Source organism: Cataglyphis hispanica, chromosome 3 (genome assembly GCF_021464435.1).
Source record: "Cataglyphis hispanica isolate Lineage 1 chromosome 3, ULB_Chis1_1.0, whole genome shotgun sequence".
Lineage (NCBI taxonomy): Eukaryota > Metazoa > Arthropoda > Insecta > Hymenoptera > Formicidae > Cataglyphis > Cataglyphis hispanica.
The window spans coordinates 172,249-197,295 of NC_065956.1; the positions used below are offsets into that span (position 1 = coordinate 172,249).

The following is a 25,047-nucleotide window of genomic DNA, read 5'->3' on the forward strand; positions in this document are numbered from 1 at the left end:
AAACGGTCAAAGCTTTGGTAGAGCTTTTGTGTTCAGTTGCAATAACGCAGTTCGCCTGCTTTTTTCCCCTGAATTTTGTCGATTCTACCGGATATATTTTTGCAATTTTCGCGGATAGAAAAGATAAAGCGCACGACAAATTACGATAATTTAAGTAAATAATTTTTATGCAGCAAATAAAAAAATAATTATGTATTTGCTTATTAAATTATGCCATTTGATTGATTTAAAGCAAGCAAAATATATATGTACATACGGCTTGATAGCTATAGCCAGAGCTATTCTTTCCAAACAAGAACACATGTTAAAGTCAAGATTAAAGAACTTATGATATAAGAAGAAATAATTTAAGTTTGACAACATCAAATGATTGAATCAACTTTTTCTCAGAAGATAAAAATTCTTTTCGTGTTTTTCTTTCCAAGGTTTTGTGAAATCAAACACTTTTGTCGCGTCACCTCAAACGAAAAAAACTGTATGTGTATAAATTAATTTTATTAATGATGATAAAATAACTATACTCATAGTAGAGTTAAAATGAAACAAATTAGAATTAAAAATGACTTTATTTAAATAATTTTACCATTCCAAATTAAGACTTTTTGCTTTTGCCTTGCATTTCGAAAATTTCAATGATTGTTCTCTCAAAATAACTTAAATATTAAATACAATTTTTTTCGCTCATAATGCTTTAAGATGATGACGATACATTAGCGATTTCGCAGAACGGCGCTTTGCTGATGAACCGTTCCTCTCGAGAAAGCACAGAAAATAGCGGAATAAGTTTCTTGTAAGAAGTTTTCCAATATTTCGCCGGTTGCAGTGGTAATAAGAACGGTGTCCACGTAGCCCTTCGCCAGAATGAAATATGTGACTCCGGTTCTCGGTGTGGAACATGCGGGGTGGGGGAAGGTAGGAAAGGGAAGGGTGTGAGACGTGGAGACCTCCATCTGCGGTTCGGGGACCACTGTGCAACGTCCTGCGACGTGCTGCTTGTGCACATGGTCTTGTTTTACCTTTCTTTTCCAAGTGGCTATCGCAATGTTGCTTTTCGACGATTTCATCGGCGCCGCCGCCGCACCTCCGCACATTTGCGAAAAAATTCTTTTTTTTTTTTTGTCGTCGGTTTCCTCGCGATAATTAAGCCGGGAGATGAAGCAGTTCTCCGACTTTGCCGGATAATCATGAGAGCGCTTAAAGAGTCTCGCGTTTTACATTCCGCATACACAGACAATCATACTTATTCTTATTATGCATTTCATTATCTCTTATCTTGTTTATAACTCGAAATGTAATAACTGATTTTTAAGCAGTTTAATTCTTTATTACAGCAAATGTGTATCTCTTTCTTCTTAACATCGCATATAATTTGAGATATATATATTGTATATATTGTTGTCTTATTTATGTATTATCTATGATTTATAAATTCACTAAATTAACCACAAGATGTAACGTAAGTATGCCACAAAGCAGGGCAAAATTGTACATTTTTGAAATATAAAATAAAATTATTTATTAAGCTATTTTTCTTTTATCAAATTATATGAAAAATATTAACATAAAATAATATATGTTTGTAAAATTTTATTTGAAATATCTGATTGATTTTACAAATAAAAGAAATTTCACACGTGTATTTCTCTCGTTAGAGACTCGATCGTATTCAATGATTTTTCATTTTGCGGAGAGAAAAGTATTTAAATACCATTGTCACAAAGTATTTTAATTAATTCGCAAGTCGTGACGCGCAAGTCATTTCACGCACGACGGCGGACCACTTATTTTACCCCACGCATCGCACAAACTTTACGCGAATGTGCGTGTAGCGAATTAATCATCTGTCCCATCTAGCAATGATCTTGAGAATTACGGATATTTATAGCAGCGCCGATTCTGATGCAAATAAGGGGACTTTCATCCCGATAAAGTCGTTTGCGCCCCCCGTTTACCGGGTGTACCGGTACTTTAAATTATCTGATACGCTCTTTTCCGAGGAGCGATAAAATCCCTCCGACCGACGCGATGTACCATGGCAGGAAATCGGTAATAAAAATACTTTTTATTAAGCTTTTCACGTTAAAAATTCTTAGCGCACGCGCGTACCATGTCAAATTGTTGATCGATAATATGTATATTCTTCTTTCTCTAATTGATTGTAAAACATAAAAAAATTATATTAATATTATAATTAAAGAGAAGTCTAATTTTAATTTGAATGATTAAAGAAATTATTTTTAAAATCAATATTTGTTCGGAATGTGAATGTGCATCGATAAACATACTTATATGCGCATCATCATTATTATTTTATTCAACGTTCAAATTCAAGGAAAGTTTTGTATTCCGGTGTATCGAATATTCGTTTGCGTGTTAATTTTCGTTTAATCCTGCAGTTTACGCATATGGGAAACCGATTGAGATACAATTTACCAAGTTTCGTATTCATCGCTCGTCGCTCGTCGTTTTCCTAATTAGAAGCGGCCGATGAAATTCGTCGTGCGAGCGACAATAATTTCATTGCTAGCTCGCGAGCTAGTTTCCAGTCACCGGGCTTCGTTAAATTATACCAGCAACGTCTAAAGAGACATGGCAACTTAATTAATTGCTACAGCGACAGAATAAAGTATCTTACAGTAAGAATCACGTTTTTGCAGAGCAGATAAAGGAAGGGTAAGGGTTGAAAAACGGAATTTTAATGGATAATAATAATTGCCTAATATATATTAAAATCCATAAAGAAAAAATATGTAATTTTATTTCTCGTGCGTGAGCGTGATTTTACCGCGCAACACACGCCATTTATGATGCGCGAGAATGTTTGTCTTTCTCATTATTCCTATTTTATATGTCTATCTCTGCATATGTTCTACAAATAAGAATGCAATTTTTTTAAGCTCTTTCCACTTTCCTTCAAATTTGTTTCTCTTTGTATTTCTATTCATTTATCTTTCACTCCGCCGATTCACATTTTTTTCTCGGATATTTATTTTTCCTCGCGTTTCCTTGATTCGCGCAGTCATTATTCAACCACCCCAATTTTCAACTACCATTCGCGAACAAATGAAAATATTTGCCCGGGAGATTTGCAGGTTTGATTGCTGAATTTCTTCGCCGTTTTTTTTTTTTATTCCCTAGCATCCAGCGGTAACGTAACGTTCGCGATTTATTTTTGACGCACGATATTACGTGGTTCCGAAAAGGTGAAGTGGATGGATAAAATATTACTGCGAACTTTTACGGAAAGAAGGAATTGGAAAGGCGGACATTCCATTTATATATATATATATATATATATATATATATATATATATATATATATATATATATATAAAGTAGCGCAATTCGCCACGATCATTTTTTTCTACCGACATTTTCACTTGCAGAAGGCTTACAGAAAATGAAAGAAATTTTGGGCACAGAAATGATCTACAAAAATTGCTTTTTTATGGGAGAAACATGATTTTCTATATAAAATAAATATTATATAGTATAACAAATGGTACCAGTACTCAAGTATTAGATTATCAACTAAAAAATCAAAAACATTGCAATATTGTTAATGACTTACAAATTTATCTATTGATATTATTTAAATATATCTCTATTTTTTTTTTTTTGAAAGTACATATTTTAATTATGTATTAGACTGTTAGCCGTGACAAAATGGCGCGAGAATAATCGGCACTGTCCGGCGCGGCGCAATGGTAGGAGTGTGGAGCGTGTGGATCGAGTTTGGCATCAAACGAGGTTCTGTAATCCTAACTCGCTTCGGTCCGGGTCGAAGGATCTCGCGGTAATCCACAGCTAGGATCGAGCTTAAATCGCTTCTCGTGACACTAGCTGAACAATCCTCGCCTCGGGGTTCACAAGCATCCTAGAGACAGAGTCTGCTAGCTCGACCGTAAAGGACCACTCGAGCACCGTAAATCCATCGTCGCGCTTGATCCTGATAGCCAAGTCCTTGGCATTATCCTTTCGCAGCACGCGTCTTTTTTTTTTCGAAATCCATCTCATTTTTCAATGCTCATTTTTATGCCGAATATGACGTCATAAGGAATTTCAACAATACCGAAGTTAGTGCGAAGTTAGTGTGTGTGTGTGTGCATTGCATTCGTCGAAAATTTCTTTTCCTCCAAGATTTTATATATAATCAATATCTGTCACTATAATCAATATTCATATTTGACATGGCCGAGATAGACTGGAGCGAGATTGAAAATCCAAGTTTCAAGTAAATAAAGTTGGTTGGTCGTGTCTTGTAAAATGTGTTCGAACTCGTTCGTTCAATTTTCTGCACTCCCTTTCCCCTTTATCCCTGTCATTCTATCTGCTCCCTGTATAAGTCGAAGTTGTCGAGACTTGACGAAACTCGATCGCATACAATCGATAATTCTAACGTGAAATTGAGCCTGAGGGTAGCGGGGGGATGGCACGGAGAGAAAGGAGGTGAGCCGAACGATTCGTTCGTCTCGGGCTTTTTAAAATTAACTTGGTTATATAGCCAGTCGAAGAGGAGAAGCGGAAATGTGAGCTGAATCGCGGCGGATGTGCCGCGGATTTTCTCTTGTAACCGCATGAATACGCCAAGCACGGATACGCGCTGCGATATCGAACTTTTCCAGACACGTGTAACCCTAAAAAAATTCATATGTTCATTGAACGTTGATATTCCTTGTAGATATGAACACGGTTTTCTTTCTTCTTTTACTCTATTCATATATATATATATATATATATTAAACATTTTGAAAGCAAATTTATTAAAATATTGACAAATTTGATAAAATTGATTACTTATCAATGAGAAACTTTATAACATTTAATTAATTATTAATCACATTTTTTTAAGAAAACAACATATCTACATCTAATAATATACGTATTAAATGAATATGAATATGAATACGAATTAATTCATAGGTTGTTAATTATACAGACTATATTCTGAAAATAGTAAACTTACTAATCTCTTCTAAAAATAATAAACTTGCTAGTCTCTATCTTTTCGAGCTCGAATCGAGCCAGCAATAGCGAAGAATCAATAATCTCGTTGGCCTCAAAATCGAGAGCACGAGCTTGAAACGTGAGACTCTGCTTTCGTTTCGTTCGTCTGGAACTTTAAAAATTAACCTCGTGCGCGCGCTCGTGAACCGGCCCGCCGGAGAAAGAAACGGACAGCAAAATAGATACGGGGGGACACTCTCGTCACCGTCGATTTTCCAGCGATTCAGACTGGAAAACTCCTTGAAGCTCTGCGCGCTCTCGTTCGCCCTCTCGTCGATACTTGGACGCCGTAAATCTTGCAACGAGAAAATGCCTTCTTTTTCATGCCCCCTCGGCGTCGTCGTCGTTTTCTCGCCTGGAGTAAACGAAAAAAAAAAGAAAAAAGAAGAAACGAAGGAAGGAGCAAAGAGAAGAAAGCTCACGTTCACGAAATGTTCTCACTTGACGACGCGTCGCCGTATTTATACAGTTGTAAAATTCAATCGCCGATCTCAGGGCGTCAAAAGGCACCCGCCACGCCGTTTAAAAGGCGCCTCCGCGTCATTGACATTATCGTTTATAGTAGCAGAGATTTTCGTCAAACATACAGCAGTTCTTAAATTTTTACGATAACAAAACTTTCTTTTCTCGCAGGGTAAACAACGTCAATATGCTTTTTGCCAATATGCTAAATATGAGAATATAGTATTTTTTTCAACAATTAAAATTTGATTTATTCAATTTTATGAGATAAGTATTGAAAAGTAAAGAAATATTTTCAACTCGATAATTGTTAAGTATTATTGATGAAATCGACTTGACGTGACTTTGATCATACGTATTAAACTAAAATATTCCAAAACTGTGACGTAGCTTTGCGCGATGTTGACGATAAAGAGAAGAACGGTACGTTAAATTAGTGATCAAATACCGTTCATTGTTGGTACACGCCCGGAGCCGATTTGCACGGTCGCCAGACTAGCTAGTTTAACCGGAAGATATCGACAATGGCCGGAAACAAAAGCTGCCATTGTGGAGACCACGGTCCAGTCGCATCGTTTGGCGATAGAGCCACTACCAGTGATGATGGCGACTTGGAGATCGAAAAGAAAAAAAAAAAAAGGAGAAACGTCAGTTAATTTCCCATGGAAGTAACCGATTGCCGCGGAAAAATAGCGAGAGAGAACCAGACGCGCGGTATATATCACATCCGGTCGACGCAGCCGCTGACTGTTCCCCGGAGGCTGTGCTGCACACGCGATGTTTTGCTCCCCTCCCCTCTCCCCCCCCCTCCCACTCTCTGTTTCTCTCTTTGTCTCTCTCTCGCTCTCGCTCTCTGAGCCTGAGCTCCAGACTACATTCACTTTCGAGGGTTATCAGAAGGTCCTACGGGACCGAGAGAGAGAGAGAGAGAGAGAGAGGAAAAGCCCCGCTTTGTCCAGCAGATCCCATATTTCAAGGGACCTCGTTGAAAAGCCCTGTACTGTACGTAGAGTGCGCGTTCGCACACTGTTCGCGTGTATGTAACCGTCTCGTACATTTCTCTCTCTCTCTTTCTTTCTTTCTTTCTTTCTTTATTTCTCGCTCTCTCCTTTTCTCTTGGTCTTGGCCAAGGTGAGGGGTGCAACATTGACAAATGTTCCACCCACCCGATTCCATTCTTTTGCCCTTTTTTTTTCTCTTTTTCTTTTCTTTCTCACTGTCCGGATATGCGGCAGTAGACATACTTCTATTACCCTGCTTTTAACGACGTATCTTCCCACGTGGATTTTACCGTGGTCCACTGATAAATATATTGCGCGCGCAATCTTATCGCGCGAGAATTCTAATTTCCGTACAAATCGTATCCTTTACTGGGGATAAAAGGGAAGGGGAAGCTACTTTGCAAAGAGAATCGTGACGATCCGTATAGGAAAAAGTAATTACAACTGCACGTGCTGCGTCGTTTTTGTCAAAGGGAGAAAGAAGGTAAAAAGAGCCCGGGGGAGAGATTTCTGGCAATGTGTATTGGAATATTTATTTTTTATTTGACTCGGTGGTGTTAACGGAACGACACAATTTGTTTTCCTAGAATTATTAGGCTATAAGATTGGATATGCAAATCTCACATTTCGTATATTTAATTTTATATATTTATTTTCTACATCATTCCATTAATTGAAAAATAATGTATGAAAATTTTTAAATTTATAATGATTATTTGTATAATATTAAGAAATCACGTGAAGCAACAAATTCCAAGAATAAACAATAATTTTATATCATCTTTATGTGTTTCAGATTTATACACTCTTTTTGATAGGGCTGATAAGGCTGAAAGAAGAAAATACTTTGCAGTCACAAGAACGACGAGGTATGTACTCTTATTTATAATATAGCGTTGACACTAAATTACTCACATTTATTGAGTTATTTTGTGAGTTATTTTTTGATAAAAACATAATATTTCTCTACATGCGCCTCTACATTTTTGATATGTGAAGAGTATGAGCTCTTGGATTTATATACACATTTAAATATATATTATATTTTTAATGCTGTATATATTCAGACAATGCGGTCTCTAAAAATAATACCCAAGAAGGAAAAAACATTGATATTGTACTCGCCAGAGGATTCAACGTTAAAGTCACAGATCTCAGATCAGTATATTGCGTATTAATAAACGTCTTATTAATTAGCATACTGATTTATTGGAGAAACACGCTATTGCGCCGCCAATCGCGTTTTGCATGCGAGCGGATAATTTTATTCTTGCACATAGCCCGTTCTGGAAAAGTCTGTTCTATTGCGGAAAACGTACAGAATCTATTTTTCCCCATCAAAGTCGCGGCTCATAATTTCGCATTTTAACTGTATAATCGTTGACGATAACAACGACTCTGCGGGATAATAAATATCTCTCACCGAGAGGGAAGAGAGGAGGAGAAAATCGTGCCCCTCTTCGTTTCACCCCCTTCACTGCGCTTGCAATTGCCCTGCCTTCTCCCACGCCTTTTGCCTCGAAGAGAGGAGGGGAAGAGATGAAAAAAGAGGGGCATCGATATAGTTATCTCTGTTTGCTCACGCACGTCCGGTTAAACTTGGCATGCTGTTGTGAGCGCGCTTTAATTTTCAGGAAACTTGCCCCAATCCCGGCGTCGTCGATATTTCGCAATTGTCGATTGGGAAATAAAAACTTTTGCGTTCGAGAAAGCACAATGAATGGAAAAAGATGTCGAGTAATATACGCGGAAATCTGTGATGGAAGCATGATTTGCACCTACGAGTTAAATTAATTGGCATCAGATTACAGGGATTGACAATATCTGAAAGAACTACATATGTATAAAGATATGGGAAAATTAATGGCAAGTGATGCATAACGTCAAAGCATAGTGATGAATGGTTGGTATTGTGCCGCGACTTGCCATCGGAAATGGTCAATGACGATCTATCTTTCGATGTTTACCAAAACACAAGCATATTAAACACACACATAGAGAACGCGAAACTAGGCGTCCGTCGCGCGTTATATATAACTAATGCAAAATCGATAGTTCATTTCGCGGCTGCCACAAGGCCGGTTTTTGTTAGCTTGCCGGCGAGAGGACACCGAGAGGTGTAAATTAGAGTGCATCCGTAATTGGACGAAATGCGATATTGGATCAAACGTAATATCGGCCAGCGGCAGCGCTGCGTTGTTTACCGTCGTCGATCCGTCACTTTAATATGCGTAATCGAATGATGTAACAGTTGAAAGTCATTCGGCTCGGCTTTCAATTAAACGGCATGAGCCTGCAAAAATGAATTTGTGTCGCGACTTTCTAGTTCGCAAAAATATCTAATTTAATAATCGAAATAATCTCTAATTGTTCATTAATATTATATCTTGATAAATCAATTATGAAATCATGTGCGGCGGTCACATAATTGTGTGCGGTTTTATGGAACATGGATTACTTTGAGGAATGAATGTTTATATAATAATTAAGGACAGATTATTTTAAACAATCGTTTTTCTTAAATTACATAACTATTCGTACACACACATCGATATATATATATATATATATGCTATATGTAGTTGATGAATATGTCGAAGAATAGTTATTGGCGCAACAATGTAATTGATATAGTTGTAAAGTTAATCGCAATAAAAAATTTCGAAACTTGTAAATAGTTTGTTCTGGATTTTAAATCGAGGGAACGCGATGATGAAGTACGAAGCGGAATTTTCAATCTCGGCAAGTATCGAGTAACACCAACGACGGCAGAGGCGCGCCCGCTTTCGAATTCTTTCCTTTTTTTTTTTCTTCTTCTCTTGACTTCGACGTGACCGGAAAGACGAGGCGAAGATTACGTTATGCCAGTACCGCGGCAGAGGACGACGATACGCTCGGAAAGCAGATTACGATAACGCGTGTTTCTCGCGCACGCACGGTCACGTGAGACATACGGGATTGCAAAGAGAGGCAGAGAGAGAGAGAGAGAGAGAGAGAGAGAGATTGTGTGCGAGTGGAGGAAGAAGAAGCGTCTGGAAATGCGAATAACCGAAAAAGGCGCGACGCTGAATTTGCAAACGCAATGGATGACAAGAAAAGAATTTCTCTCGTATGTTGGGAATTTTAAGCGATCGGAGCATTTTTCGATATAATAATTTATTCGCTGATATGAATTAGTATTTTGAATAGAATTTTAAATATTTAAATAGTCATGCAAATCGAATAAAATCACTTTGGATATCTTAAATATTTTAGATGAATATCTGTATTCAAAAATATTTATTTGAAATATTGGAATATTTATAAGGCGAGTATTGTAACAAGAGGAAGAGTCTAACAAAAGAAAAATATTACAGATTTAATTTTACTTTCCCAAATCTTATATTTTTGTAGATTTTGCGTACAGAGGTTCTCTAAATGATATATTTAAAATAGAAATTCAAGATATTTAAGAAAATTGTTTTTTGTATGGAAGTAAAAATGATTAAGGTGAAACAATATGTTTATTTATATGCTAATATTTATTTTTCTCCTACGACGTACGTATCTTTTAGATTCACATTTTTGCTCATATTTTAATACAATACTTGTTCCGTGCATTATTATTTCAATTAATTTTAGTCAATGCACGTTAAATATATTTTCTATATATTTATACTTATTAGATACGGAAAAAAATTTTGCTTTATTTAAATAATATTGAATGATCATTTTTAATAGTCTACATTTCTCAAATGTGCTCATATTCACTGATCTGGTATTTAACAAGAGAGAAACATTGTTGCCTTTTCAGATCTTGGAAGAGTGAGTAACGTTGTCGAGCGATAAATTAATTCAATCGTTGCACCCACGCATAGTTTTCTCTGCGCTTTGAGTTCCATTCATTCGTTGTTACATCGCGTCATATTACGTTTACACGCAAGCGTCTGAAAAAAAGTAAACCCGCATGATAATATTTTTTGAAATATTTGTTCCAATATCTTTCCTTTCCGAATGCTTACACAATTTCATAAATGAATTATATAGAATATGTATGTATACATAAAATGAAATATTAGTGTGTGTATTGGAATTAATTAATGTTATAATTATTAATTAACTCTGAAAATGCCAGGTCTCAATATTTTCAACGATCTATTATTTTCTTTCACATCTTTTTTTCTATTTATAGAACTCATTTCAGAAATTTTTTTAAAATCTTAAGACCTTACAGAGAGAAATCATTACTTTAAAAACTTTCCAAGTGCATATATACATAAATTGATTTTTCTATACAAAGCATTTAAAGAGATTTCTTGATTTCTACACTTCTTAAAGGCGAAAATTAATTAAACTCCGTTGCAATTTTGTAAAATTAAAAGGTAATATTACAAACTGTTAGAGCTCTGTTCACGACGAATTTCTGTAGTGACTCTTGTCACTACAGTCGAATATTAATATTTGTGCGAGAATTTCCTAGTCCGATTAGCGATAGGAATTCCTCTCGTGCTAGCAAACTATTTTCCACCCGAATGTCCATTCCTCGTCGATGTATGTGCGATTTTCTCGATATATTCATTCGTATTCAGACGCAGTGGCGGGAACTTTGCGATAATTCGATGCCTCGACGACTGCTACAACAGCAGCAACTGCCTCCGTCATCATTGTCGGACCAAAGCGGCGCCTACGTGACTTCCATGTCGCTCTCTTGCCACTATTCCGCCTTCGTCCCGATTTTTCCCTACCATTCAGTGTCGTAGCAATGTTACGGAAAGCCCGAGACCACGGCGTATTATACATTTCCCTCGATAGTGTCAGGTTTAAAGCAGAAAATAACAGACAAAATAATATTATCTTGCATAATTGCATTGACACATTGAAATATTACTATTATTATTTTTGTCATATTTAATAGATAAATATCTGTTACATTTTGATAATAATTTCATTTTCTCAATTAGGTTGAATTCAAATAATATTGTAATGCAGTTATGATTAGGACTAAAGTGACATTTGAAAATTTTAAGTGATTATTATATAAAAAGATGTTTTCTCTTTGCTGCGTTTACTTACAATCGAGAAAGTTATTTCAAAAAAGCGTTATTTATATAAATATTCTTTTTTTTTAGTTTTATGTGCTTATATAAATGTTGCTTACCACTGATCTTTTTAATTTTTGCGTGCTCGAGCTGGTATACATTTAACGTCTCGCAAACTCGCTATTGTTTTAACTAACGTTGGGTGAAATTAGTTTGCTTTTTTCTTATAAAAAAAAAAAATCGATTGTGTTAGCAGATTGTGCGCGCGGCAATTAAATATTAAAAAACTTGTTAATTATTTCCACATGCTTTTTTCCACTTGCCGCTCCGAATAAGTGCCTTGTACATGACTATAAAGATTCACCCAACCTTAACGTACGGGCACTTTGCGACAAGAAATTTTGTTACAGCACGGTAACAAAAATGGCACGCTGAAAGCGTGCCTCAATTTGAAAAAGGAAAAGATTTTCCGCGTTGTACTTTCGTTCTCGTGGCGCTGTTATTTTATCCGGAACAATATCTAATAACTTTTTAAAATAAGATAAATGTTTCTTGTATCATGTTTTTTACTGTACACTTTTTAAAGGAAGAGAGTGAGAAAAAAGAATAGAAAGAAATTTTATTAATAGGTACATTACATCATTATTTCATTGTACAGATATTACTAATGTGTTTATATTGAATATAACGATGGATGTAAAGTTTATCCTATGTTTATTACTGTTGGTAACATATTTATATCATGTTCAATGAAATCGCGTATGCAGGAAACAATGAAGATAATGAACAAGAGAGGAAAGTGATTTATATAATAAAGATATTACATTTACCTAGTACGTCCGTTTTTCAATGTTACTCGAAACAAGGGGAAGCCCATTTTACCGGAAAATACGGAATATGAAAAGTAATAATTAGATGCTCAGCAATATAAAGATGTCTATATTTCCTCGTTTTTAAAACTCTCGGAGTTTTGTCTGACGAATGGTGTATGAATGTATTAAAAGTATAGAATGGAGCGCAATGGAACAATATCCGCTACATTTAAATCGAATATTAAAAACTTGGAGAGGGGTTAGTGGAAAAGAGAGAATTAAAATTAATTTTTCGTCGAGCACATGTCGGCGTGCCGCGATGAATCTAAATTTTATGCAGAATCAGCGGGTGAAAAAAATAATCTGTGAGAGCTATAATTTTTATATTTGTCTACGCTTTAATATACTTTGATTTACGTTCGAAACCTGTGCATTCGCTCATTACTCGATCGGAATGTATAAAAACGTTTCTTTTTTTTTTTTTTAATTTAAATTGCATACAAGAAAAAATAAGTAACAATTAAAAAATATTTTTTCACCTAATATAATATTAAATAAAGAACTCCAAAAAAAAAGAGAGATATATATAAGTGTATAATAATTTTTTGCAAAGCAAAAATTTTATGAAGCTTTCGTATTTTTTTTTTCTTCTTCCGTGATTTGATTTATCGCTCGTACGCCACATGCGAGTTTCAGTCACCGAACTGGGAAGGAGGATCCTTGTTCTCGATTTATCGGGGTCATAGATATCGATAAGACGCGATCCGCGACAAGAGTAACAACGCCCCGAGGTCGTGCGGTCGCGAAAGTAACGCGATCAGATTCGATTTGACTAACGGCTCCTCGGCGGCATTGCCAGAATTTACAGAATACGTGTGATATATAAACGTGCACACGGGGAAGAACGCGGAGTATCATTTCGATTTATGACAGCCAGTCTTCATTCTTGCTCTGTTATCGGATCTTTTTGAAAATTAAACAACGGATAAATGGACGGAGGATGATTTCCATGGCGAAAAGTTATAGATGACGAAATTTTCGCGCATTTAAATGAAATGTTTGTAGAGTTTAAACATATTTTTTATCGTAATCAAGATTAACTTATAGCTGTTAATTTTATTTTGTAGAGATATTTATCTACATTGTTCCTCGCGCGCGGAATACGTTAATAATTTATATGAATATTTCAGAGTCACTTGTCGTGCGTTATATAAAAATGGAAAAAACCCCTATATGGCACACATATATATACTTTTTTTTATTTTAACATAAATGTGTAATATTCTTTACAGTATTTTCGTCACATTTTTTTCAATATGATGATGTTGCATCATCTCCCAATTAAATGTATATTTCTCCCACGTTCAAGGTACTCGTACTATAAATTTTTTTTTGTCAAGTCACAAACAGCAATATGAAATAATTCTATAGAAAAGAAAATAACGATGCATATCGTCGAATAATCCTGACTAAAGAAGACTAATTTTTTTTTTGGTGGTGAATGTCCGTCGAAATTCCACGATGGACCAATGCAGAAAAAGTCGTTTGATGAATTTTTATGAACTCTGGCTGCGGTAACGCAAAACGGCCAGAGTCGTCACATTGAAAACACGGAGCGCGCGGGAAAGATAGTTGTCCGTCTCGTTTCTGTTTCATGCATCGCGACAATTTCGAGGATCGCCGATGTGGAAAATGAGTTTCCGTGCTACCGAAAGTGTGACGCCGCACTCTAGACTCGCATTTGGGCAAAGTCGAAAGAAATACGGATCACGACGGTGCGCTTCGGTTACTTTGTACGTATTATCGTCGAGAACGTGTTTCTCTCCTTTTTCCTCTTTTTCTTTCGCTCGCTTTTTATTTATCTCGCGCATTCTCTCGAAACGTTTTTCTAGAGAGAAAACTGTGGAGAGAAGGAAGGAGGAAAAGAGAGAAGACGAGCAAGCGCGTAGGCAGAGGAGACCGCCGAGCATTAAAACTTTGAAAATAACAGAGTTTCTTTTAGTGTTTCGGGAGCTTTAGCAAAGAGCCCGCGGGACCGAGATACAAGCTCGCGTGCTGCTGGCGGGATTTGCTGCAAAAGAAAATCCGAGTTTGCAGATATTAACCCGCCGTTTTTACTACTTGGAATGTTGTGCTCTTGTAATCACGCTTCACGTAATCATGCGGCTTTGCGACGAAATTCTTGTGACACGTTTGTGCGATTTTTCGCACCAAAAAGATTATTGCTCTCTGAGAGTAGGAACTCGTCTAATCGAATGTTTCGTATATTTACGTACGTCAAATGAGTCACGCGCAAATCGATATTTTCAAAGATATCTATTATCTTTGAGAATCTTTGCGTGAAATTAAGTTGTTGGATGCTTTTTTAATGCTCTTTCAAATAATGGTGCATATATTTTTCCTCGTCGCGATACTTTTAATGTGTTCTATTTCCGGTGGAGCTTGAAAGCGGTCGTTTAAAATTAGCTGTCGGAGAGTCGTTGAGATTAAAGTAGGGAATTACAAAAAGTCCTGTCTGCAAAGACAAAAGGCACCGCCTGCGTGCCGCGGTCGTTGATAAATTCGGCACGTGCTTAAAATTCAGCACGTTTTTTTCCCGGCCGTAGATTTCGCGCGATCATATGATGCTGGCGCATTGACAAACGATCCCTAGATACCCTATTCCCACCGCTGATAACGCGCCATGGAACACGAGGGAATTGGATGCCGGTCGAATACACGCCGGAATTATACGCGGGCGGGCAGCAGGAGGATGTGAGGGAGAGAATCGGGGCTTGAAAATCTGACCGACGATTGATAGAGAAAGCAGCTCGCCTCTGCCGTTCAGACTCTTTGGCTGGCGACACGGATAATAAATTGAACGCGCGAGTGCTGCCAATTCAGCATTTTATGCAGGTTGTTAACGGAGGATGAAAGAGGAAATTATAGAATCTTCATTTTAAACGAGAAGTGTGCGGTGAGGCGATTATGCTTATTTCACCATTTCGCTGCTAATGCCGTATATAAGGAACGTATTTAACAAGTTTCTCAATTTTAATACATTAATCGATAGATATATTTATAATACATTTATAAATAGATAATAATAAAGTAGAATTAATATTTTATTATTGAGTCAATTAACAACATTGCAATAATTTGAGACAAAGCTATAATACCATGAAAAAAAAAAAAAAATAATTCAAAATTCCGATAAGAAAATGTATCTTATTGCATATATGGGAATTTATGATCGCTCTATAATCCGCGTTAGCGTGCTACATGCCAAAGGAACAACAGCACCTATCCATTATCATTTGATTCATCGGGTTTGCTTTAATTAACAATATAATCCTCATTGTGTCGGAGAGTTTGAATGGAGGGTGTAGCGTTGCACTTTATGGCGGGATCGAGACTCGCGCGAATCCGGTCGCCCTTAGATCCGTAACTTAACCGGTTCTCAGCAACGAGATCGCGACACGAGAATTCGCGATAAATCTTGTTGCACCCGCGCGGCTGCCTTGAATGCCGGAACACGCACGAGGAGCAGTCATTTCCGGTAAAATCCGCCGGCAGCCTGCCGAATAGTCGATAGGAGGGGGGGTATATCGATCCGGCACCACCACGTCACGCTAGGATCACCTCGTAAGAAAATCTCGTTATCAACATGCGGGGAAGACGCGCAGGCTACTGTCATAATAATGCAAAGGATAACGGATGGCTATATCGAGCAAATAAAACGGATTAAAATTATTTAACAACTTTCTCTCTCTCTTTCTTTGACCAAGTGTAAAAAATATTATCATAAAACGAAATGAAGGTATTTTTAATTTTATTTAGTTATAGAAAAAGACACATACAAATGCATATATATATATATATTTTTTTTTTTTAATTTATCAAGTACTATGAACGATGGTAATAAGTCGTTGACTGATAATCAGTTTCTCCGCATGTACGATAGCTTGAATATTTTTGCTCGTAGCTTAAAATATCGTGCGGGCGCTTGCCTGACGTTTGATTTTTATCTTTTAATTAATACGATGTTTGTTCGATAATTTTAGCGTGGTATATTAATCAATGTGAAATGTTTTTGAATGCACGAAATGCCTTTCTCCTTTCCAATCATCTTCGTAATTCTCTCTCGTATCCAGTGAATGCGAAGGCATACGCGGAAAACGCCTCCCTCAACTACCGTTATTATTTATTGGCGCACGAGAAAGAAATTGAGAGGGGCGAGTGGTGCGGGTCAAGTTCTCGTCGAGAACATTCACGGATTGCGAGACGTCGTCACGGATTGCGAAAGAAGCTGGGGCGAAGCGGTGCGGACCCTTCTTCTCGTTTTTCGCAGCCTGCCGTTCACGCAATCCCTCGTTCTCGCCTTCGTCCGACGGCGACGGTCGCATTGTGCGTATCCTATTGTGTTGAATTTGGAGGGATGTATGTACCCCATCCACCCTCATGTTTCCCTTTTTCCTTCTGCATAAGCGTTTCCCTCTTTTTCTCGCATACCGTCGCGCCAGCATATAATAACGAACCGATTATGAGAGTGTGTGAGAGGGGAGATTGGTTGAAACGTGTACAGGCGACCAAATCTATATCACATACGTAGTATATAAGTGTCTGGTTAATGAAAAAACGATAGAACACTGACAAAATAATACATATTATTTATTTAATTAAGTATAAAATATAGCATCTCTCTTTTATATCTATTTATATAATACTTTGTTGTTAATTTTGCGCTTTATAATCACCTATATATATATATATATATATATATATATATATATATATATATATATATATATATATATTAATACATTGATACTTGATATTACTACATTATATGGCGAATTCAATCAACTAGTCAAATTTATTTCCGTGCAGTTGGGAACGCGAGTAGTTGGAAAATTTTTTTCCATTTTTCCGGCATCGAGCGTTCATTCTGTTCGCCTCATCAGCGCGATAAGCGATCTGCCGCCGGTGGCGATTCAGCATTTTATACGTTACAACGTAAGAAAACACGGGCCCCATTATACGATTCTGGAGAATGCGCAGTCTGCGGCGCTCAGATAACCGAAATTGACGGTACGATTTCGTCCAATTGGCCACCAGCATCGTCGCGAATTAAACATCGTGTTGATGGGCACCTTCCCTTATCGGCCACGTTCGCCTTGCCAAGCTGATCTCTCGAAAGAATCTCTCGATTACAATTGGGCGTATTATTTAGACTGAAATCCATTAATTTTACTGCGTAATTTTCCGCTACTGCATTTACACAGAGGACGTGATCAACTTACAATTTTCCGCGTAACGCTTCGGAATTAAATAAGCTAATTATTCTAGAGATAATAAGCGTATCGAGATAAAATTAATAGAAAAGAATTGGTAAAAATAAGAGAAATTTACTTTTGTCATATTATACACTACACAATGTGCTCGTATAAATAAGAGAAATTGCAAGATAAATGCGACATAAAATTTCCTTTCATTCGTCGTTTTATGACGTCCAATTTTTACGGGATATAAAAGGACAAATAAATTCGCGTAACATATATATAATCCATAATCCTTTCTTTTTCGTCGCGCATTTAAAATATCGGGCAATAGAGCGAAAGGACAAATAAAGGAGAAAAGATACGAGGATGTCGTGCAGCGATGTAACTTAATCGGTTGCTCGTAAAAGATTTTCCATGCTGAATCCGTAAAATACGCTCCTTCGCTCCCGCCATCCGTGCACGTACACTCGCCGCGCGTCTCCTTTATAGTTATTTACAGTTGTTTATAGTTTCGACGAGCGCACGCTGACCAGGCAGTTTTCCCGGGGCGAGCGCAATTTAACTTACTCTTTGGAAACTCCTTACAAAGAACTCGGCTGTAGGACCGTGGGGAGGGGAGTGAGGCGGAAGGAAAGTTTGTATAAAACTGTCCAATATCATTTATCTCGAGAGACAGACGGCCGGTGTATGACTTGCCTAACTGTAATCGAAACTTTGGACATTTCCCGAGCGCTTGATTGACGCGCACGGTGTAATTAATCCCGAGAAAAGCGGCGATATGCCTCTTGAATATTATCATTTTAATTAAACGCGTCATTGATTAGTACAATACTTGATTGAATTAAATGATTTGTGTCCCGAGCATAATTTTTGTTTTTTCACTCTTTTACGTGAGAAGGGATTACTTTTATAAAAAGTTTGAAAAGAGACTTTCTTTGGGAATTGTTTTATATCGCGGCGCGATATAATTTTATCGCGTTGAACATTAGATCGACGCGGAATTATTCTTTTCTCACTTCTCGTAATGAGAGGGGGAACGTAAGCTTCGCGTATTATCGATACACACTCTCTCTCGAAGGAGAGAGGAAAAATGATGAGGATGGTAAAGGATGCCGGATTAGCTAGATATAGACTCATTTTCAACATATAACTGTAAGTAAGCCGCTTCAAAGCGCGGATGGCGACTAATGGAATTCTCTTGTACGCGATGAAGAAGCCGAATGACGGCAAACGAGAGCCCCGATACGACGAAATGGCTTAATAGAACGGAAAAACGCTCGGGACAATGAATTTCGCTGCTTTATGGTAATACCGCCTCTCTCGGCGCAATCGGCCACGACATAGCGACGATCGTGCGACCCGATAACGAGTGGACTTATTGTCACGATTGTAACGATTGCCTTGGAACAGATAAACTCATTTTGCAATAGCAAAAAAGTATTACGTAGTAGAGTATTGATTGCTTCGTCGTCCGATGCACATCTCTCATCCGTTTAATAAAATAACACTTGTTTATTTTCTTGTTGTTTTACTAGAGAATTATTTTTATACGCAGAAAAACCCTTTTTATTTATGTGTATTTGTCGTCCTTTTTTGTCATTTTGTCATTAAATTTATCATAATTGTCCGCAAATTAATTGTCTTTGTGAAATTTTTCTATTTTATCGATACCTTTAATAGCGATGCAATCCCCGTATTTGGGATGGTGAAATTGGATAACATCAATTTTCTAAAGATATCAGTTAGGGGCGAAGAGAAAAAGAAGATTAAGTATAAAAAAAAAAATACGTGTTATTGCGTCACGTTTCGCACGCAAATTGCTTACGATAAATTCTGTCTCATCGTATCGTGGAGGTGTAATCACAAAAGAGCCGTGCTTTTTTAGTGGCTCGGAAAAAAATAGCAGCTCTCGTAATAGTGTATGGCACAACCATCGGCAACCATCGTGCCAGGACGGAAATACGAAAATTAGATCTAATCTCCGTTTACCTTCGTTTCACGTCCGTGATTTTTTCCCGTTATCCTGTCCGCGATCCGCAGTTCGCAATTTGCAATCTCGGTTTTAGCGGTGATAGCTTGCTTATCCCGTTATAAAATTCTTGCTCGCAGATTCCCTACTCCGCTTTTAGAAAAGCGCTGCTTTCTTTCACAATCGCGTGCAATGTTGTTGCAGTCGCGCAATTTTTCGCGCACTTTTATCGAGATTGTGAAGTGGGTGGTATACAAGGGAGACATAGATGGATGAAGGAAAGAATGGCCGTAAAGACGCGTGAAGAGAGGAAAATCGAGGGATGGAGGGAAAAATGGCTCGAGGATAGCTTTTGGCACGCGATAAGTGGCGCGATAAGTTTGGCAAGGAAGCAGATCCGGATAACCTCGTGCCGTAAGGAAAATCGGTAAACTATAAAAAAAAAAATCTTCTCTTCGACAAGCATCGTATGATAGAAATGTTTAATATCCTCGTGCTATATTCTTGGTTATACAAGTAGGAACAAAATTAGCATTAATCGAATTTAGAAACGTTTTATATATTAAATTGACATTTGAATTTAATTTAGCATTCTATTTATTTTATCTTATAAATATAATTTTTATATATACCGAATCATCTAAATTAAGCTTGTAATAAATATCTAAAAAACATTTAATATATTTATGTGATCTCTGCGCGCATATGTGTGGATGTGAGAGTATTTAAGACATCTAGGATATATTTCACGAATTTAAATACATATTTAAAAAATAAATTGATAATAAAATTGATAATTGGATAACGAGAGAACTGTCTATTCAAATAGTCGCATTATTATATGCAACTTTTAATGCTTCATTATTGCGAAAATATGTTAAAATATGACATGGATTCTCGAGAAAAAATATATGTAATCCGATATAACCGGAAAGTTATATTTACATACTCACATATATACGGAAAATTATAAAGACATACTTGGATATTCTACATAACGTAAATTCCGTAAGTTTTATTACTAAAAAAAAAAATGTAAAGGTGATGGATTACAATAAATATTGCAAAACTCATTTTTTTTTATCAGAATATTAGCAATTCTCAATTCTCTGTGAAAAAAATTATATCTCTGTATATCTATATTTATCATATTTCAAGCGTTACCCACTTTTGAAAGATGAAATCGATAAAGTCATGTTTTATAAATCAAACTTTTAATATTACGATCAAGAAACAAATTGAGAAAACACAAGTGCCCGGAATTTATAAGTGCGATATACGAAAAACTTTCAGACACGTTTGTTTCAAAGAGATTTGTTACACCTGAACATTTTCACGCGCTTGTGGGTTGCTTCCCTCTCCGTCGATGCTTTTTCGTTTCCCCATAGCTTCTCGGGAATCTCTCCGAATCAGTAGTCTTCAATATTTGAGACGCTCTGCGGGGCTAAAGGAAATTCTCCCGTTTGGATACGAGATCTATGCACATCTCACTTACACAGTATCGCAATTTCGCGTTGAGAGGTATCGGCACGGTATAATGTAATATTGGATTGAATATAACCGCGAATTGAAAGCAAAATAAATACGAACAATTGAAAAATATACTTATGAAAATGTAATGGAAAATTTCTTTTTCTCAATAACTATTACACTAACTGTATTATACTGACTCGTTAAAAACTTCTCCAACTGCGAGGAACGTACATACGAGCTAACTGGCAACGTATTGTCTTTACGATACTGCTATAATAGGTATTATGGCATGACGCGAACTTCCTTAGCACGGCTGTAACGCGGTAAGTTTTAGAATAGCCCCGTAGTTTACTTGAAAAACATAACCGCTATTGTTACCTATTTTATACAATCTATACAATGCACGATGCGTATAATAGGATATACATACACACACACACACACACGCATATATATATATGCATATACGCAGATTATTGTATATCTTTCTTGGTAAAATAATTACATATCTCACAAATACGCGTTTTCTAAAATTATATTCTTAACCGTAATGTTATTTTTCGTCTGTTATGTTTTTTTTTGCGTGGTTATCGAGAATTTCCATTGGACATCGAGGCTATCGTGGATGCTAATCTGAAGATAGGGTCACGTGTCTCTTGGGTGCTGTTCCGAGGAGTGCATATAAACTGCGGTCCTTGGTTGATAACCTTTGACTTTGACAGGATTTCTCGTTGCGCTGCCGGATATATGTACATACATATATATACATATATATATATATATATATATATACATATGTGATAATCTGATTCTTCCCTTTTTTTGAAAGGAGTTCTTATTAAAGACGATTCATTATATTGCGTAAACATTAGCATCAAATGTTATTATTATTTACTAATCGTTAATATTTTATTTTCTCTTATTTATACATAGGTTTATCATTATAAATTAATGAAATCAATCAAATATAGATAATCAATGAAAAGTTGATGAATGCTTTTAGGCGTAAGTTTATATTGGAAAGTAATTTAAATACATTTTTTTCCATTGATTTTTCTATTAATATTTGTACATTGTATAAAAGAAATCAAGTTTATAATTAGTTTAATCGATTCTTTACGTGTTTTGGAAATAAAAATTAGAGTTTTAATTTGAATTGTGGCAAACGGATATTGTTGAAAAGATTCAAAGAGATAGAAGCAATCTTTTTAATTGTCATGCACAATTATAACGCATATTGCGATGCATCACCTACGCTATTGTTATGCAATATTCCTAATTATGCGCTTTCATGTACTCTACGTGTAATATTAACAATGAGAACTGCGTCCATGCGATATCGCCCGGCAAGCTCGCGGCAAATTATGTTATCTCGCGTTTTCAGGAAGCTCGCAGAAAAGCGGAAATAACGGTCTTAAGCTCCTTTTCTGTGGACACCCTATATGCTTTAGAATAATAGACGAGGTTAAGTGCGATTAACCGCCTTTATATTCGTGGTTAGCGAGCAGAAGGGTCTCACACACACACACACATACACATGCGTAGTCTCAATATGTGAGAGAATGTGTCTGTCTTTTAAAATTGTAAATTTATTTAAAATTTTCCGTCCAACAACTATATACTATTTTTGACATTGAAAAACATTGGAATCATCTTTGAATTTTTTATCTGACGTTTCAACCCATCTGTAAATATAGTGAATTTTTCTCCATTGTCAATCAAACTCAATGGTCAATCAAAATTATTTATTTTCGCAAAGTGATTATCACGTATGATTTTTTTAGTTTAGTCCGAATCTGGTAAATTAAGCAATCGGTTTATTTCGTGAATGTTCATAAAATCACATAGAAACATTAAATTTGATCAACTATAATATCAATCTTGATCTTACAGTCAATATAATTAAAGAATATAGTTCAAAAAAGAGAGAGAGAGAGAGAGAGAGTTATTATAATTAAAGAAATTTCTATATCTTTTTAAATACAGAAGAATAATTACACTAATTTAATTTTATAATAATTAACTTTATAAATAAAAAATATTTTTAAACGAGAGCTTTTTTTACGTAATAAATATGTTGAATTAATTAATTTCTTTGATATCACTCTCTTACTACATATATACATGGCTACTATAACGCATACTAATTACCGAATTTGCCATTGTTGGCAAAGTGCATACGCTAAATTAGCGGTTTAACGCTGCTAACGTTGTAACGTAAGTAATTTCGAGTATACATCAGCGTGACGACAATGACAAAATAAAAGTTTTATCACGAGACGGTAATAATTAGGAAGTTGTGCCGCTGGCAAGACGACGTGGCCGCAAATCGAATGAGAGTTCTCATCGGAGGCAGGTTTTGGTCTCGCTGTCTTCTCTCTCTTTTCCTTTCTCTCTCTCTCTCTCTCTCTCTCTCTCTCCTTCTCTTCTTCGTTGTTAATTCCATTAACTATAACCGCGAGAGATCGAGCTCTGCTCGCGTAACTCGGGAGTTTACACCAAAATTTCTCCATTCTCTTGGTTTTCTGCCTGTGACGTGTGACGTCGCGACGCCTGCCTACCTGCTTACCTACCTTGGCTCTGTCTTTCCACAAGATTGGAATCCCAGGGACTGACTGACTGGCGGCTTGAGGCTTGACACAAGAAACGAAACAGGAATGTATTGCGCGGAGAAAGAGAGAGAGAGAGACAAAGACAGAGACAGAGATAGAGAAGAATAGAAAAGATTAAGGATGTAGTACGGCACGTAAAACACTCACCGCATGATTGTCACCGACGCGACGTGACAACGTCATAATGTGACGGCGTTATTTATCTTGAAATTAGATATAAAGAGCGAAATGCGATCTCGCGAAAGAAAATTCAATACGCGGAACGGAAATATACATCATAAAATGTGAATTAAATTTTGCGATAAGTAAATTATTATTTGCAAATTATAACTACGTATAGTATCATCGGAAAGAATGTATCATTGAATGTGTAAGATATTTTAAATGTGTGTGATATTAAATTTGTAAAATATAATATTTCGCATCGATGGAAAATAAATAGTTTGTTAAATACTTAAAAATCAAATGCACATTTTGATGATAACAACTCTTGTCGACTAGCTAATATTTGAAGGTTTCACACACAACGATAATTTAACGGACATTAACGTTTTTAACGAATAGTTTGCGCATTTTTTATTCTTGCCATCTATTATTATTTTTGTAAAAGTGAGTTTTGAGCACTGCCAAATCTCGATGGCTGATAAATCGTTCGAATATTCGCGCTCTCTTGAATCTTTGGTGTGAAATCAATGCATTCCTCCTTCGGAGGAATATACAGTGGAAATAAGAATTACGAAGGAAGGTAAGAAAAAAAGAAAGGAAATAAAAAGAATATAGTAGCGCAAAGTTGGAGAGAAGCAGAGTATAGCGTACGTATATCGCGAGTGGGCGGTCAGGGAATGTACTTGCAATTTCGCGGGTCGATACACAAGCAAGTGGGAGATACTAATCTCAGCGTTCGTGTAACTTTTTCAACCTCACCCTTTCCCCCTCCTTATTCTCCCCACGAGGAAGCATGAGGCAAGGCGAATGATCCCGCTTGATTATCGCGCGCAAAGGCGCGAAGGCGGCTTTCGTTTCGCGACAACACGGATTGTGGATGAATTAAAGCGTACATGACTGTAAATACAATTTAATTTACATAGAAATGCGCGTCGACGCAGAGAGATGGCAAATGAAGATTTTCGAGCTATAATTTTACGAATCTATTGAAAAGTCATGAAGAATTTTACTTGTAAAAGTTTCTTATAAGTGCAACTATTACGAAAACGAAATTTTTCATATTTACCGCGGCTTGAGCAAGGAGTTAACGAGAGTATCGCGATCTTAAATTTTCCTGCTTTGTCAAGGGTTTAATCCCAACGCAGTTTCTACATCTCGTTCTCGTTATTTATCCAAACTTAATTTGCAGACAGGGATAGAAAGTAATGCGATTTATTTGATTTTCTGACATAAAACGACAAATTTTTTCAGTCATCATGTTGAGTAA

General features: G+C 36.5%; 1 protein-coding gene across 2 annotated transcripts in view; it reads left to right on the forward strand.

Moving 5' to 3' along the window:
• LOC126859538 (prolyl 4-hydroxylase subunit alpha-2) overlaps positions 1–25,047 on the forward strand; it is a 79,876-nt gene that overhangs the window by 14,965 nt on the left and 39,864 nt on the right. Inside the window, exon 2 of one of the 2 annotated variants that reach the window (XM_050610934.1) lies at positions 7,267–7,339. The gene's annotated coding sequence lies outside the window, so the exon portion shown is untranslated. The remainder of the gene's footprint in view (positions 1–7,266; positions 7,340–25,047) is intronic. The other variant, XM_050610935.1, reaches the window with a different exon arrangement.